Raw genomic sequence first — 16,283 nt, forward strand, 5'->3', positions numbered from 1 at the left:
CTAACAATAACTCTAAGTGTAACTTATTGCACTGTTTTATATACTTAGTTCTAATTAAGTTGTTAAATCCAAACATTACAATTAAACCCTAGAAAACCTTTATTTCAGGAAAATATATTTAGGACTAAATTTGCTTCATAATATTCATTCTCTTTCAATCGAGCGCCACTAGATGTCAGGCCAAGACGATCGATAGTTCCACCAATTGATTTCAACTTTATCAGACGACGTATAATTGGCGCAGAAGAGGAGAAAATGCCACGATCTGAGGATCAGCTACAAGTGATACTGAACACATCGGCAGGTGCAGAAGGACTGGAACTCACATTGAAATTACATCTATAAGATTAACTAGGTCGATAAACGTTCTAATTTGGTTGTGGTATTCAAGGATCATCAATTTCATCTGAATATAAAGTAAGTTTCACAAACTACTGTTGATATTTTGTAGCAAAATTTGTAATTTTGAAGTTATGCAACTGTGCTTGATAACAGGACATAGCAGCAAGTTACTTGAAAGTTTCCCATATCGATGTTAGTTTAAGGACGAAATTTTAAGCCTAAGGTTCTTCCTATTTAATTGCAGAGATTAAAACTTAATCTCAGAAATGATATTTGATGAATAAATATAGCGGGAAAAGCTGTTTTTGGTTAATATCGGAATACTGTGTAATCTGAATTGATTCTGGACACTAATCGTGCTTTTATATATTGTTACACAGATATATATATAAGTATAATGGATATTGGTGTCACCCAACAAAATGCTTTATAGGGTTTTTATTCATCTTTTTCAAGATTTCTTAGACCTACGTGTTTCCCTAACATCACTTCATGTTTGCTGATCATTTAGTTTAGGAGAAAATATAACTTGAATGAATAAGTATAAGCAAGGTTTGAATTAATGCTATTAGCACTTTAAGCGTGTTGTTTAACTCTTACATCAATGAATCTAAAACATCACATTAGTTTCATTTTGTTTTATTTCCAAGAACATCATACACTAGAACTTTCTGTAACGCCTCTTTTTTTCTTTATTTTAGAATTTTCATATTTTTTCCCTTCATAATTTAATACCTTGTCATTTGTATGTGAAATCTCATACATTTAATAGAATAAAACAGCTTTAACATGAGAATGATCATGGAACTAAATGGTCGAAAGTCGTTAAATGATAAATGTTTAGGAAGTATAAACCACATTTAATTGTTAAAAGCTTGCCTTGAATAACAGATTTTATTTTACATCTACTGTCTATTAACTAATTTTACCAGTGCAGACACTGACTAAAGTCGTATTAATGAGTTTATATTATTGATTCTAATTGTTTGTGATGTTCCAATTTAGCACTTCCAAACAAACTTCTCTTTTTAACTTAATCAAAGTAAAAGACACAAAAAATGTTAAGAGATCAAATAAGTTAAACGTGTTTGAAGTAATTTGTTTTTAACTTCTCAAAATTAAAGTCATTAAAAACTAAACTAGTCAGCAGCAGCTTGTGCGCCTAAGACGAAAACAGGTTCGGATCACTTGTTAGCTGTGACTGACTGTCAGTGTATTTGAAACTTCTTATTGCTGAGTGTTCAACATCCATGAAATTCAAATTTCTATAGTGACAGCTGTGCACTTTACTTTTTGGCTTACTAGCATGTTTTCTTAGCGGAATAAATAAATGTTATTCCATAGTGAACTTTCCTGTCAAAAGGTAGCGCTAGTCTGATATGTTCTCAGAGAGTAAGTAATAAAGGTGGAACAACGGTTCTAAGCGTGTTTGCCTTTATTCAATTTTACATATTGAAAAAAGTGAAATTATATGATCATTCATAATCATTATTGAGTTCAAAATCCATCAATACGTGCTTTTCATACTCTAATATACATTGCCTATAGAACTTGATATGTTGACTTCGTATGGAAGTTTTCCACTTTACTTAAATCAGCTTCCAAAATAACCTTGGATTTAAAGTGAAATATTTATTATTATTTTAAAAGAAAAATTGCGCATAAAAGTAAATGGAAAGAGAAGATGGTTTCTACTATAAATCCTTTCCATGATCAATACAACTGCCAGATTTTGTTTAAGGAATAGTTTAAACTATTCATGTAATGATTTGCTTCCAATAAGGCATAACACATTTAATCGAAATCTATTTGTATATACAAAACTCTCATAATTAACGTACTATGAAGGAATACATACATATACTGATTAGTTCTTTAGAACTGAACACTCTTTCAACACAATTATTTTTGGACTCAGCGTAGTAAAATCTTAACAATATGCCAGAAAATATCTCGCTCAAATTCACTTATTTCGTTGAAAAGTGCAGTATTCAATGGTTCGTAGCTGTCTACAAACATTACGGTGACAAATGCACACCTACCAACTGAAAAATGAAGATTATACGTACCCAAAAGATGACTGAATTAATTATTTTTCACCTCAAACTAATTTCGAATAGTACGAACCCGATGGATTGTTGCATTATCGTACTGAAAGAGCTATTGTCCATCAGGGCGAAAGATCGGAATTTTGGGTTAAACGTGAAGAGTAACAACACCCAGGTACATGCTGAATGTTATTTGTCCTTATAAATGAACTATAAGTCGCAAAGAGTTTCTAACATTATTGCACTAAATCTAGGAGCTTGCATTATTAAATCAATACAAGTCAGTCATGTAGTTTACCATGTATTCTTAGATAGAAAAAAGAGAAGAAATACGAATCATATAATATCGAACTTTTTAAGTCATTCAGTACCCATAGTTTGCATTAAAGCTACATTGAAGCTTTGTTTAGTGTTTACTTTTGTAATAAACATTTTCCAGTTGGTTGTCTGTATAACATTTACATAGTATTCTTGACAAGATACAAGTGGAGATAATTGAATTTTGTCGTTACTGAAGAAATCTGTCAATTAGGACATAGTTCGAGGTTCCCAGTTGGTTGTCTCTAGACGATTTATACAGCATTCTTCACATGGTACAAGTGGAGATAACTAAATTTGTCGGTACTGAAGAAATCTGTCAATTAGGACATAGGTTGAGGTTCTCAGTTGGTTGAATGTACAACATTTACACAGCATTCTTCACATGGTACAAGTGGAGATAATTGAATGTTGTCGTTACTGAAGAAATCTGTCAATTGGGACATAGGTTGAGGTTTGTTGTATTTTATAAAGTGTCCACTAATATTTTTATCCGGTCTGTCAGCGTTGCTTGGAGGACACTTGATAATTACTGACAGTTATTTGACTTTGTACAGCTGGTCAGAGAAAAAAATCTTTGGTAAAAGAGAACTCCTTCCTTTTACTCGTTATTCTGGACAACATGAGTACTTTCTTTTATTTTTATTTACAAGGCTCATAAAATCACTTGACAAAAAAAGTTCTTTTACGCATGAATGCATGCGGCCAGAACGTGTATGTATTCTATACTGACCAAAGGGACGTTGAGACTTTCTTTCCATACTGATCGGCCCGGCATAGCCAAGCGTGTAAAGGCGTGCGGCTCGTAATCTGAGGGTCGCGGGTTCGCGTTCCCGTCGCACCAAACATGCTCACCTTTTCAGCCGTGGGGGCGTTATAATGTGACAATCTCACTATTCGTTGGTAAAAGAGTAGCCCAAGAGTTGGCGGTGGGTGGTGATGACTAGCTGCCTTCTCTCTAGTCTTACACTGCTAAATTAGGGACGGCTAGCACAGATAGTCCTCGAGTAGCTTTGTGCGAAATTAAAAAACAAACAAACAAACCATATTGATACAAAAGTAATTCAAGGGAAACATTTATTTATGTTATATCTCTACGGTTTAAATAACATTTCCGGACTGCCAAACCTTAATTCCTTACCGCTCATCATAGTTCAATATTATTTACATATTTGATTCATAAACTTTCCTGTGTTCTTCACGTATCTGCAACTCGGGTATTCAAAAGCTCTTGAGGTTCTCACAAAAATTCAAAAACCATTTGTTCTTATCAGAAACAGTGCAATTTCATGGCGTTTAACTATAAAATGACCTCTTTTCTGTTAATTTTTCCTTTTGTCAAACAACTGCTCGTTACTGATAAAATACAATAAATACACTTTAATTTTACGATATTTGCACTTCTTCCAGTTTGTATAGAATTCCGTTATTCTATAGTGAAATATGCTATTTGTTCACTGTGATATTTATCGTTTGTCTTAAAAGATACTCTATACGTTAAGATATTAAAGAAAAATAAAGCGGCTACAATACAAGATTGAAAAACAAAAGAGAAAGCTGTGAAGGTTTGTTGAATTAATATTGCTGTGATCCTGAAAAAACTCGGCAAAATTTTAATTTGAATCCATTTTTAACTCTGTATTTTATAGTTTCTATTTACATTTTGTTTGTTATTAATTCATTCACAATAAGCTTCTTTGTAACTACAACATGCAATTTCAACATATATCACATATTGTGCAAGGGAGCAATTTATTTTTCCTCACTTTTTATGCAAATCTCTGATTTAAAACATAATATTATATTTAAGGACACCAATGAACTTATTGGCTCATCTTGGATGTCCCATCTTCTTAACCAACTAATATTATTGAATAAAAAAATTAAAGCCAGTCCTTATCTTTCATGTATCTGTCAAGTTTTGTTTTAGACTCCCTCAAATTACTGCATTCACAACATTTAAAAGCAACTCATTCCATAGGCCAACAACTCTATTTGTAAAATAAAATTGTCTTAACCGAAGACGGCTTATATCTTAGCTAAATCTGTATTTGTGTCTCCTAGTTCTATAATTTTCGCCGTTAAGTATAACAAATGTTGATGCATTACATTAAAATTCCTTTTACAATCTTAAACATTTCAATCAGATCATTTCCCTAACTCTTCTTTTTTCAAGAGGAAACAGTTTTAAGGATCTTAACCTCTCTTCATATGACAACTCCTCTATTTCAGGTACTCTTTTAGTATTCCTCCGCCGAACCCTTTCCAACAATCCAATGTCTTTGCTAAGATAAAAATCCTATAATTAAACACAATACTCCAAATATAGCTAGCTAAACTATACAATGAAATTATACCCTCTTTAGACTTGTATTCAATATTTCTGTAAAAACAACATAAAATCCTATTTGTCCTGGAACAAGCAACAACACACTACTTGGAAGGCCTAAGAGACTGATCAACCATTACACCAAGATCCTTTTCTTTCATGACACTTTTTAGGTTATTTCCATCCAAATTATGCTTATAATTAAAATTATGATAACTCAGATGCAACATTTTGCGTTTATCGTAATTAAAACTTATGTGTCATTTATTTTTCCAACTCTTTAAATATCTACATTATTTTGTAAAGCATCAGCATCCTTTTCATAGCCAGCAACGCTCAAGACCTTTTTGTCATTAGCAAATTTAAGTAATTTATTGATCTATCTACATCTATCATTCACGTAATTCAAAAAGAGTAATGGTCCTAAAACTGAGCCTTGAGGTGCACTACTTTTATCATGAAACTAGTTTGATTGAACTCAATTTATAACAACTCTCTGTTTTCTTTCATCAAGCGGCGACTCTTCTATCCAGCTATTTAACTTATACTTCACCCTATTGGAGATACATTTCTTTACAAGCCTGTTAACTGTCATTTTGTGAAATGACTTCTGAAAATAAAAATACACCAAATCAACGCTTATATCTTCATCTACATATGCAGCAACATTTTGAAAATGTATCAAAATATTTCTAAGGAAACATTTTCCTTTAGTGAAACGATGTTGACTATCCGATAAAATTTTAATCTTTGATAAAGGACTTTGAAAGGTATCTTTCATCAGAGGCCCGGAATGGTGGGTTAAGGCGTTCGACTCGTAAACTCAGGATTTCTGGTTCGAATCCCCGTCACATCAAACTTGCTCTCCCTTTCAACCGTAGGGGCGTTATAAAGTGACGGTAATCGCACTATTCGTTGGTAAAAGAGTAGCCTAAGAGTTGGGAGTGGGCGATGATGACTAGCTGCCTTCCCTCTTGTCTTACACTGCTAAATTAGGGACGGCTAGCACAGATAGCCCTCGTGTAGCTTTGCACGAAATTCCAAAATAAACTCTAAAAAACTCTTTCCTACAATTGATTTAAGATTAGTAGGACTATAATTACTGGGAAAACTTATATTACTTCCCTTAAGAAAGGAGAAACATTAGCTAATTTCCAGTCTGTTGGTACTGATCCACTATTCAAGAACTTACAAAAACTGTGGCAAGTGACTCACATTTCCAGTTCGTGACCTCCTTTAAAACTCGCAAAGAAATATTATATGTTCCAGGAGTCTCATCGTTCTTTAAACTTTCAAATTTTGTTTATAAAGGTCATCATTTATTTAATTGTCTTGGTCAACTTTGTTTTCCTTTATCAGTTGTCTAACATGAAGAATACTACTTAAGTATTCAATAGTAAAAACTGAAGAAAAGACAGAATTTAATAACCTAGCCATTTCGTAATAATCCTAAACGATCCTTCCTTTGTTATTATTGAAGAGTCCTATCCCTATCCTAACATCTAGTTTACATTTAATATACTTTAAAAAATGTTAATTTTAATTTTATGTTTTCAGCCATTTTTTATACATTCTTTTCGATGTCCTAATTTCCTAGTTGACCAACTTTCTTGATCTTCTATAAGCTTCTAAATCTTCTACATTACGATTCAATTTTTTTTTAATTTGTGATTTTTTTCTTTAATCTGATCACTTATTCTCTTTCTTTAATCTGATCACTTATTCTCTTTCTTTAATCTGATCTCTTATACTCTTTGTGAAACAATCTGGTTTATTACTTGCAGTTACCCTTTTCTTTCTGTTAGAAATATGTTTCTTTTGAATATTGATAACATTTTGTTTAAAAAATTTTCTGCATTTGCTCGGCGCCACCAACAAATAATTCTCGTTGCCTCCCTTCAAAATTTGCTTTTTTTTGAAATTTGAAATCAAAATATGATTATTCCTGATTTCTATATGCAGCAAACCATCAAGCGTAATACAGCAATAATCACTTGTTCTTAAGTGTCGCCCCCCGCTAGTACAGCGGTATGTCTACGGATTTACAACACTAAAATCAGCGGTTCGATTCCCCTCGGTGGGCTGAGCAGATAGCTCTTTGTGGCTTTGTTATACGAAAAAACACACAAACATTCTTAAGTGTTCCCCAATTTCCAACCTATTAAACATTTCTATATTGGTAATTAATAATAGATATGAAACAGTATCATTTTAGTCGGTTCTCTGACCAATTGGTGAAAAAACATCCAGTTTAGATACTTTCCAGAAACCTTTCTCCCTTATAGTTTGACTCTAGCATTTCCTAATCAGTATGTTTGAAACTGAAATCATCCATTATTATAACTTAATTATCAGTTGATACCTCAATCCGACTATAAAGTTTCTCACTAATTTCATCAGTGTCATCTGGTGGTCTATAATAGATTCTTACTAAGAGCTTTTCTCCTTAACATCCGCTAACAGCATCCTATATGGATTCAGTCTTCTTGCTGTTATACTTAATATTCTCATCTTCAACAGGATGTAACTCACGCTTTACATATAGAGCCATTCTTTCTCTCTGTTTACTACTCCGTCCCTATTAAATAACTTTTAATCATGTATTTCAAAATCATCTACATTTAATCCTGTTTCAGTTATTACCATTATATCAACATCTATTTCAAACAGTGCCTTAAAGTAACATATTTTAATTTTTATACTTCTAGCATTACAATCGTGACAATTATAACTACTTTTATACTGGTTTCCTATGCTAAACTTTCCTCTACATCTCAATTTTGTTTCATTTAGTTTATATTTGCCCTCACTACTATCTGGTCCTAATTTAAAACTTTCCTTAAAGCTGAGATAATAGCCCTTGCAAACATGCAAGACAATTTACTACTTAAGTGTAAGCAATTCATTAAAAAAATTCCCTTCTCCTATTGAACTAATTATCTTGGTCTAACCAGATAACTTGCTAACCTGTGTATATTAATTTCAATCTGGCATTTAGACCTAGTGATCTACTCAAATTTCATCTCCACAATTAATTTCTGGCAGTATAACTGACACAATTAATCTATGGTCTTTATCTTTAAATACTTTTATGAATTCCTTGGACTGATTAATTAACTATTCTGATTTACTCTTCCCTATATTCTTAGCTGTATGTGCATCATTGTCAATCACCTTCATTGTAACTGTTGCTTTGTCAGCTATGTATTCTAGCTGTGTCCCAGGGTAGCATAATCTAACTCCTTTTTCCTTATTTATCCCAAATGCTATTCTATCTACATGTTGTGTCAAGAACTTACCTGTAATTATAAGATATTTAAGCTCAAAATCCATATCCTTGTCTTTCATTTTGTTTTTCTTCTCTCTAATAGTTCCTCATCTGCATAAACCATAGACTGAAATCTGCTGCTCAATAGAATAGTGTCTTTACAATTAAATTTGTTACTCTTAACTCTAGTGCTATCCCTTCTAATTTCCTGAATGTCAATGTTAATCTTAGCTAATGCCACTTATGTGTATAAAAGCTTAAGCTCCTCTTGAGCTCATCCAACTTTTACTTCAGTCTGCAAACTCTACATATACATTTAACATCCTTACTATTAACTTCCTTAAAAATGCAAATCAGTCCAGAATTTACAATTAAATACTTATACGTTGCATATATCGCTTCTAAAAAAACTGAAAACGCTTAACCCCCGAATTAGTCTTAACCTTTGTATTGTTTGTAAAATGAAAATAAACACAGAATACTATGATTAATTACAGTAACTTGTTGTTAACACTGTTAAATCTAACAATTACCTAGCTTTTAGGCTGTACTTGTTAAGCAAAACATAATATTCTATTTGTCTTACAATCTCACTGTTAATTGAATTATAACTAAGCCTAAAGAACTGTCACATGTACTAAGCTTGATCTAACGTTATTCTACTAAAATCTAAATTAAAAGCTTATACCTACTATCTGAGTTCTGAGTCTTGCTAATTCTAGTTACTTTTTCATTTAACTCTATAACTGCTAAAGATAAAAGTGATAAAACAAAACAACAACATTCAAAAATCCATAATTTAATCAGTACTAAACTGTCTAATGTCTTCTCTTGGCCACGTACTTCAATCATTCTTAATAAACAACTTCGAAATAATAAGAGAAATTAGCGTATCATGTTAGAGTGGGAGAAAAATAAACTATTAAGTTTATGTCCTAATATATCTGTAAATGAGACGTTATAAGTAGTGGCTTGTATTTGGAAATCTTTTTTTGTTCGAAATTTTTGTTTATTATAGATTTTTACGAACTTAGATATAATTTTTGGGCTTTGTATTACTCTCATATTGCTAACTGCACCTTGTCAGAAACAAATAATTGACACTCAAAGAACGCAGTTTGTTAAATGTACAAAATATTGAGACTAATAATTTTATTCATTTTTCTAAAAAGGAAAGAGCTTTTCTTTGCCCGTAATTCAAAAATAAGTCATGTCTTATGTTTATTGTTAATTTTATAATAGTTATATAAAGTGTATGACTATTTTGCTTTTAAGTTTCTGCTAGGATCAAACATAAAACCATAATATGCAACCAACTTACTAATTTCGTTTTTCATATTATAAAATTATGAAAAAGATTAATATTTTCCTGCAACTGGAGTATGAAATTTCAAATAACAAGGAAAGTTTTAAAGTTTCTTTATTTACTTTCAAAAAACGTTTAAAGTATTTATATTCACGTGCCTTAAATTTGTGTATTGTTATAATTTCATTCCTGTTCATTGTTTTTCACATTTATAATTTTCATTGAAGGAGGTTTTAAGACCGATTATTATGCTTTTATTCCAGGTTCAAAGATGATAGTTATCTAGATGTAAAATAAAAAATTAATTTATATTTTGTTTTACTTATTTATCTAACACTGTTATTTCTAGCTTTTGATACGAAACAAAAATATTCTAAATATTTTCAACTTAGAGGTACAAAAAAAGTAACTGATAATATTTGGTCTATTAAACAGGTTCAGAGCATTTTATGATTAACTAATGTAGCGGTTAATTTTCATGTTCTCTAAATATCATATTACTGTGTATCTAGAAACATTCTTAAAAATAGATGACTGATAACGTTTTCTACAATTTCTGCTGCTTTTATGTATTCTTGAGGATTATTTTGGACAATGGCTAAGCAAAACAACTCATTTCGAAAATTTTTATTTAATGCATTGTTCCATTTACATTAGAGCGTTGATATTGTTTTTTGTTCCGTTTAGCTAGCTCCAAAGCAAGCTTTACTTCAACAGTCTTAGATATAAAAGTTACTGTTAACTTTATCCTTGAAGCTTCATTCGCTATATAGATTCTTTTTTATACCTTATGAAATACAATGGAAGGACTTAAGTTGTTGTTGATAAAGAAAGAATATTAGTTATCACCTTGAAGCAGAAACAACGTGAAAGGACTATGTTTTGCCCAGAGAGAGGAGTCTGGTCATTAGTTAACAACTTCCTACTACCGAGATTTTAAAACTTTACTCCATAGTAAGGTAGTGACATATAAAATATATCAACCATAACTTTTATTATCTCTTTTATTCTTTATTCTCAAAAAATAAAAAGGTCTAGCAAAAGAAAGAATTACTTTTTCACCTAAAATTAAACATCTTATAATACAAAGCCGTAAATGGATACTCTGAAAATGTGCTTTAAGGTTATGATGAGATTTTATTTCATATATGAATAATGAGCTTTCAAGTATTAGAATGAAAGGTGTACACTGAAGAATTAATAAATATTTCTTATATCTGGAAAGCTTGTGCGTTTTTTCAATACCTTATACTATATGAAAATAATATTTCAGATAACTCTACTGTTAGAAGAAATTTTGAAAAACCTACAAGCTTGCATAGTTTTATCCTTCTAATTTTATCAATCGCAATATATTCTGGCAAATCTCTGAAATGGTTATATCCAAGATATAACGTGTGCATTTATAATCACTAAATAACTAGTATTTCTTCCGCGATGACGAGAAAACCCACTTGTAGAGAAAATTATATATTTAAAAACGGCTGTAATGGATAGAGATGTTGTTGTTGTTTTGAGTTGATCACAAAGCTACACAAGGGCTATCTGTGCTCTGCCCACCACGGGTATCGAAACCCGCTTTTTAGCGTTGTAAGTCCACAGACATACCGCTGAGCTACTTGAGGCAATGGGTAGAGAAGGCACTAATAGAGTGTAGGAATGTAGAGGGCGTGCTTAGATATTGTATAATATACAACAACTCAAGCCCAAAATAAACCAGTACCTATATTAATAAATATATCCAACATCTAAGCACGCCCTCTACACTCCTACACTCAATTATACAACCGCTTTTAAACATGTGGTCACCTACCGGTCAGTAACCCTTTCTTTCTTTGTGAACTTGACTATGACCGAAGAAGGTCGAAACGTTGTTCGCTCCTCTATTAGTGCCTTCTCTACTCATTACAGCTGTTTTTGAATATATAGTATTTTTTCTTTGTTATTACGCATAGAGCTACACAAAAGTCTACCTGTGCTTTGTCCACCACGAGAATCAAACTCGGTTTTTAGCAGTACAAATCTGCAAAGAAAGCGCTGTAAAAAGTGGGCAAATAACTAGATATCTCTTCCTTTAAATATTCCGCTTCGATTTATAATGAAAGCAAAGAAACAATTCATATAAACTGTCAATAGTTGTGCTAGATAGAAATTTAGACAAAAATGCAAAATTGCATAAACTCATTCAGTGTGACTGCATATTACTAATACCGAAAGATAATAGAATAATAAACATTCTAAGTACTACAAGAAAATACACTTATCAGTCAACTCTTTCTAGATTCAAATTCAACTGTTGTAAGACGCCCAAACACTTGTTTTTGGTGTGTAAATATAATAGCCTTTCCATTAGATAGTTTTTAATAAAAGAATCATTGTGAGTATATTATAACGTAAAGGTTTCAAAATGCGCATGTTGCAAGCTATATTTTTAGTATTTTAATTTAGGGGTTTCTTTGCTAAATGGTGCTAATAATAATCTGGAAACTTCGTGTGGTAAAAAGGAAATGAGTAATGATATTAAAACGAGTTAAGTAATCACTTAGTGAGTAACCAATGAGTGTATCAGTTCAATGTCAGTTGGTGAGTTAGACGGTAAGAGATAGTCCGTCTGTGACTAACTGTACGACATTATAGATTAGCGAGGAAAATCCTGCAAGTAACTTTTATATGTAAGTTTGTGAGTTTCCGTTGGAAAGTTCTTGTCAAGGTAGGTGTATAAGTATACGTAGCCTGTAACAAATGTTATTAAAGTAAACATTCTAAGTCTATCGTATACAAAACTCAGGTTTGAATTAAGTATTCTTATTGAATATTTCTTTGTGAATGTATGCAATTATAGTGTTGATTGTTCCAAGTGCAAAATGGTTTTCATGTTAAAATTAAAAACATTTTTCTGCATCTAAAAAATTTCAACTTTCATTGATGTAACCACTAAAATCACTTAAATAGATATCATTTTTCCCAGTAAAACTATATATTTTATCTCTAATTTTCTCTATACCGACTTGGTCGATCATACTACTTATAACAACCATAAAAATGTAAAATAAATATAAATTACTTTTTTCTTTAATTCTATAATTTTTGGTTATTGTAACGAGAAACAATTCTCATCCTGAATACTTTATGTCTCATAACAGTCACATATGTTTTTACTTACTTTTATTTTTATTACCGTTTGAACTTGTCAAACTAATATTCATACCATACAAGTTGTAAACCATTCGAAGAAAGCTCACTTTACCACACTGAATTACATAATGTACATGCTACTCACCAACAAACCACATAAATGATTTTTTGATTATTATTATTAATTTTCATTATCTTACTTAATCTAACCTTATCTAATCAAATAAGTATCTGATATTTTATGTTTTATTTAATTTAATGTTAATAAAAAAAATACACAAAATACAAGAAATGTAATAGTTGTATTTGATCTCTGGTTTTTGACTGTCAGTTGCCAATGAAATTTTAGCCTTTATATAATGATGATACCAATACACTAAATGTTTCTTTTTTATATTTTTAAATAATGCAACAAATTAAGAAAATCTATAAAGCAAACAATATCCTATAACTATTATAATTTAACTTACTTTTTAACTAAGACAAGAGGGTTTAAAATAACTTTCTTAAGTACTGCGAGGTAACAACGAAATCGACATTACTTTGTACTGAAAACAGCATAGAAATATACGCCATTTCGATAGACTAAAGTCTGTCTTTCTGTTGGTTATAAATGTCATAACATAAATGGTCAGGGAGAAGTGCTGACAATTTGTGTTTGTTTGTTTTGTTTGTTTTTGAATTTCGCGCAAAACTACTCGAGGGCTATCTGCTCTAGCCGTCCCTAATTTAGCAGTGTAAGACTAGAGGGAAGGCAGCTAGTCATTACCACCCACCGCTAACTCTTGGGCTACTCTTTTACTAACGAATAGTTGGATTGACCGTCACATTATAACGTCCCCACGGCCGAAAGGGCGAGCATTTTGGTGCGACCGGGATTCGAACCCGCGACCCTTGGATTACGAGTCGAATGCCTTAACACGCTTGGCCATGCAGGGCCCAACAGTTTGTGAAAGAGAGGATGTGGCAAACGGGCCTGATTTTCTAATTCAAGACTTTGTAAACAAAGAATATTAAATATTATAAAAATTAGACTGGGATAACTCTGGTGAATCTGAAAATTAGAGTTATAGAGGTTGTGCTTCCACATCTAATAAAATCAGATTTGTCACTTTGAGTCATGTTGTAGAAAGTTAGCCAATTTCTACCAGAAATTTGGAGGCTATAACTGATGAATGCAATAAATTACATAATATTTTCACGGAATATCAAGATACCTTCATTAGTGAGCCTTTTGACTTAAGGTTAATACTAGAGATGCAGCCCCACTACGATAGTTAAACAGACAAATCCAACTTGGAAAACAAGCTAATACTTTAAAAGAGATAAAAACTATGAAGAAACAAAGAGAAATAAAAATTAGTACTAGTACATGGACATCACCTATTGTACTTGTGTAGGTTATGCATGGATGACTGGAAAGTGAATGAAGTTACAAAGAAAGATGCCTTCCACTGCAAAGGAATTTACTTTACTTTGTATGTTTAATAGATATCAAAATGCAGAAATAGGTTGTGATAATTTGTTGTGTTACTATTTAGATTATTTAATGGATCTTCTACATTTCCATGACTAATTGAGTGTGTGTATATTTTTTTTAGCAAAGTTACATCACGCTATCTGATGTGCCTACAGAGGGGAACCGAACCCTTAATTTTAGCATTAAAAATCAGTAGAGATACTGCTCTCCCAGTGGGAGACAATAAAGTGTGTTTTTGTTTAAGTATACCAGAACTATCGCACATAGAAAGATCATTCAATGAAGCTTACGAGTGGCTAAGAAACGTTTCAGATTGGAAAGCGAACTTTAACTGAATCACAATAAGTGTAAATTGTTTCATCAACAGGTGAGTTTCCTGTTATACAATCGGTAGAAAGAGGGAATGTCTACAGGCCTATGTAAAATTGAATCTGTTCAGAATCGGCTAACGCTGGAGAGACACGTATGGTATAAGAATATTTCTGGGATTGAATATTCACTACCAATGCTCTGAAAAATTATTATGACATAGTTCATCACCTACACAGATTTTTTTTAAAAAACAAGTTAGTTTTTCTGGACTGCTAATTTGAAACAGATATTCAACACATTGAAAAAATATAACCACTACTCCTTTATTAGCACATCCAACTCTTGAAGATCCACCCATTTCAGATATAACTGCAGGTAATTTTGAAAATATAACATATAAAATAACAAGTGACTGCCTAATACAGCAAAGCATTAAATGTCGAAGAAATGAATTATTGTATAACTAGGAAAGGACTACTAAGTGTTGTTCAAACCATATGTCATTTTCGTAATTATATGTATGACTAAAGCTTGCACTCTAAGCATTAAAGTAGTTGCTTAATATTTTGCAGTCTAGAAAATCAAATAGTAATATGGTTTCAGAAATTTCAGGAGGACATCTTTGGTTTTGTGCATCACTCGAGGCAGAATCATAGAAATACTGATGCATTGCCTTCAAGATCGTATATAAAAAAGAATGAAAACAACGTGAAGAGAGTGGAAGCACGAGATTGTATAGACAATCAACCTAAAGTACGATATAGTCGAAGCTAGGCTATCCACAAGCTATATAAAGAACTAGTGTGATTCAATGCTCAAATGATAGGTCCTTAATCAAACGATGTGAGATTGAAACCAACTATTTAGTGGATCAAAAAAGTGCAAAGAGCTATTTCACACAGCAAAATTACAATGATGTACAGAAATAAGTAGAAGGATTTTGGATACAAGAGGAATTGCTATGTCAGCAATGGAAAAGTATCGGTGAACAAAAGCAATCGATACAGACAGTATTTCTGTATTCTATTTATTCCAAGCCACTCTGTCATCTTCACAACCTTCCAGCAACTGGAAATTTAGGTGTAAGGAATATACTAGAGAGAGTAAGAAAATGCCTTGAAAACTGATATACGTGTAACTTGATTAATAACTTGCTTGCATAATTCCCACTCTAACAACATTTAAAATTAAGTTTATTGACATACTATAAATAAGTCAAGATAGCTGTGACAGGGTACCTAATATTACATATTTTTAATTGGAATAATATTAATATTGGTATTTTGTTTATATTTGCAATATGTTTTTTTTTTTTAAAACGATAAAAACAGAATTTCTTTTGTGAACGCTAGACGTCTCTCGTTTCATTCTCAATAAAACTAATGTGTGCTTGTCAGTGGAACAAACAGTTATCATGTACAAAAACTTTACTGTTTAAGGTTTGGTTTGTTTTGAATTTCGCGCAAAGCTACACAAAGGCAACCTGTGCTAGCCGTCTCTAATTTAGTAGTGCAAGACTAGAGGAAAGGCAGCTAGTCATCACCACTAACCGCCAACGTTTAGGCTACCCTTTTACCAACGAATAGTGGGATTGATTGTAATTTTATAACGCCTTTACAGTTAAAAGGGCAAGCATGTTTGGTGTGACGATGATTGGAACCCACGACCCTAAGATTACGAGTCAAACGCCTTAACCACCTGGTCACAACGGGCCTATCCTATAGTTAAAATTAAAATACTTAAAT

At 32.0% G+C, this 16,283-nt stretch overlaps 1 protein-coding gene across 1 annotated transcript in view; it reads left to right on the forward strand.

The window, feature by feature from the left end:
- Positions 1–259: 259 nt before the first annotated feature.
- Positions 260–16,283, forward strand: part of LOC143255343 (dopamine D2-like receptor) — a 135,472-nt gene continuing 119,448 nt past the window's right edge. Inside the window, exon 1 of the mRNA XM_076510838.1 lies at positions 260–417. The gene's annotated coding sequence lies outside the window, so the exon portion shown is untranslated. The remainder of the gene's footprint in view (positions 418–16,283) is intronic.

Source organism: Tachypleus tridentatus, chromosome 7 (genome assembly GCF_004210375.1).
Source record: "Tachypleus tridentatus isolate NWPU-2018 chromosome 7, ASM421037v1, whole genome shotgun sequence".
Taxonomy (NCBI): Eukaryota; Metazoa; Arthropoda; class Merostomata; order Xiphosura; family Limulidae; genus Tachypleus; species Tachypleus tridentatus.